The 1,987-nt window shown below is 28.9% G+C and overlaps 1 non-coding gene across 1 annotated transcript; it reads left to right on the top strand.

Moving 5' to 3' along the window:
• The first annotated feature begins 868 nt into the window (after nt 1-868).
• TRNAA-UGC lies at nt 869-941 on the top strand. Its single transcript has one exon. It is a non-coding gene; the product is annotated as a tRNA-Ala (tRNA).
• Nucleotides 942-1,987: the final 1,046 nt, after the last annotated feature.

Genomic DNA, 1,987 nt, shown 5'->3' on the forward strand with positions numbered 1-1,987 from the left:
AAAATTATTCAATGTTGCCAATAAGAGCGTAGCTCAACTGATATAGTGCTCGATTTACGTATTCCTAATAATTAGGGCATTTGAGTTACCTTTGCAGTTTTTCAATCTATGTGACAGTTTTACTGAATAATTTCTCCTATTTAATGTTAGAGATTTTTTCGTATTTGATCCATAGTTTTGAGTCTAGTTTCATTCTGGCATATAGATTTCAAAATGTTACATTTTTAGTCTTTAAGTTGATTTCTATTTAGTCTATAAGTTTCAAAATGCTACAAGTTTACCTTTAAGATTTCAGTTTTGTTTCAATTTGGTTTCTAGATTTTAATATTTATATTTTTAACCTTGATTTTTCATCAAATACTCGCATTCAGTCTTTAGCATCAATGTTTATTATTTAATTTAAAATAATTTTAAAAGATTATAATTAATTAAGTTTCACTATTTTTTCATCATTAAAATAAATTTTATTTTAAATAAATTAATAAATATTAACGCCAAAGATTGAAGTGAGTAATAGTGAAATCGAAGTTCAAGGTGTAAAATCTTAAAATAAAGAAATCAAATTGAAATAAAACCTAAATTCAGAATAAAATTACAATAATATCAAAAGGATTAAATTGAAATCAAATTCAAAATATAAGAACTAAGTGTAACATTTTGAAGTTTAAAATGAAAATTAAATCCCAAAATCTATGGACAAAAATGTATTTTCTCCTAATAAAAAAAATCCTTCACAACAGGTTTCCATTTTCATCTGTTTATAACTAGTAAGATCAAATTAATATTCTAGATTTCTTATGATAATGAAACTACAGCATTGCAAGACAATGGGAGGAAGTTCAGATCTAGTGTTAGGAGTTTCAAAATTGGGGATGTAGCTCAAATGGTAGAGCGCTCGCTTTGCATGCGAGAGGTACAGGGTTCGATCCCCTGCATCTCCAATAATTTTATTTCTTATTCTTTTTTTTTTAATTAATAAATAAAAATTAAAAGATAATGTTCATATCACACAATTTCCCCTTCCAATCCAAATTTAACAAAATCATCCATGGAAATCTGAAAAACCTTGCTATCCTATGAGTATTTTTTAGTTGACCAAAACAATTTTTTACTAACAAAAAAGTAAATATGATCATTTTTCCCGACGGTTGTACTCATCTTTTCAAAATAGGAAAATTGTCTTAGCATGAAACCTAATGAAGAATTCCTTTTCATGGATTATCTGAAGAGTCATATGTGAAAGTACTTTTTTTTTTTTTTTTTTCCTAATCTTTATTCAATGAGCTTGTGTCTTCTTTTCCAAATTAAAAAGAAAAAAAATCTAAAACATATTTGGTCATCAATTTCTTCATCATAACAAGTAAGTAAAGATAGTGAATTTCTCCTCCTGTTCGTACAAAGTATAAATAATACTCTTCAAATTAGGCTTTTATTATAAAAAAAGGAGAGTTGCAAGGATGACTAAACATAAATTCAAATTTGCAAATAATTTATGTCTAGTTGATATTGTTGGGTGCAAATTTATATTTAAAACGGTCTATTGTTTATATTTAAAACGGTCATTAATTATTTTTAAAAATGGTCTGTCGATTATTTTTGAAATGGTCTGTTGATTAATTTTTAAAACGGTCCGTTGATTAATTTTAAAACGGTCTGTTTCGATACTGAAGGCCTATAAAAGGTGAAGTCTTCAGCAGTTCGTGAGACACAGAATTCATTTTCTTAATTTCCCACTTCATTTTCCTCTCCTCCTCCATCTTAGCTTTCCGAGTAGTGAGTTTAGAAAGGGTGTACGTTTCGATTGGTAACGGTGTATTTCCGATCAGTTTTCATTTGGTTGTTTTATCATGGGGACGACGTGGCAAGTTTCAGACCTGTTTGCACACTTGGGCAAAGCTGCGAAACGTCTTAAAGAGAGTGAGCTTTGCGACTCAGCCTATAATGAGTTTCTGTTTTTCAGGTTTTGCTCTTCGCTTGACCGCCGTGC

Source organism: Benincasa hispida, chromosome 8, assembly GCF_009727055.1.
Source record: "Benincasa hispida cultivar B227 chromosome 8, ASM972705v1, whole genome shotgun sequence".
Classification (NCBI taxonomy): Eukaryota; Viridiplantae; Streptophyta; class Magnoliopsida; order Cucurbitales; family Cucurbitaceae; genus Benincasa; species Benincasa hispida.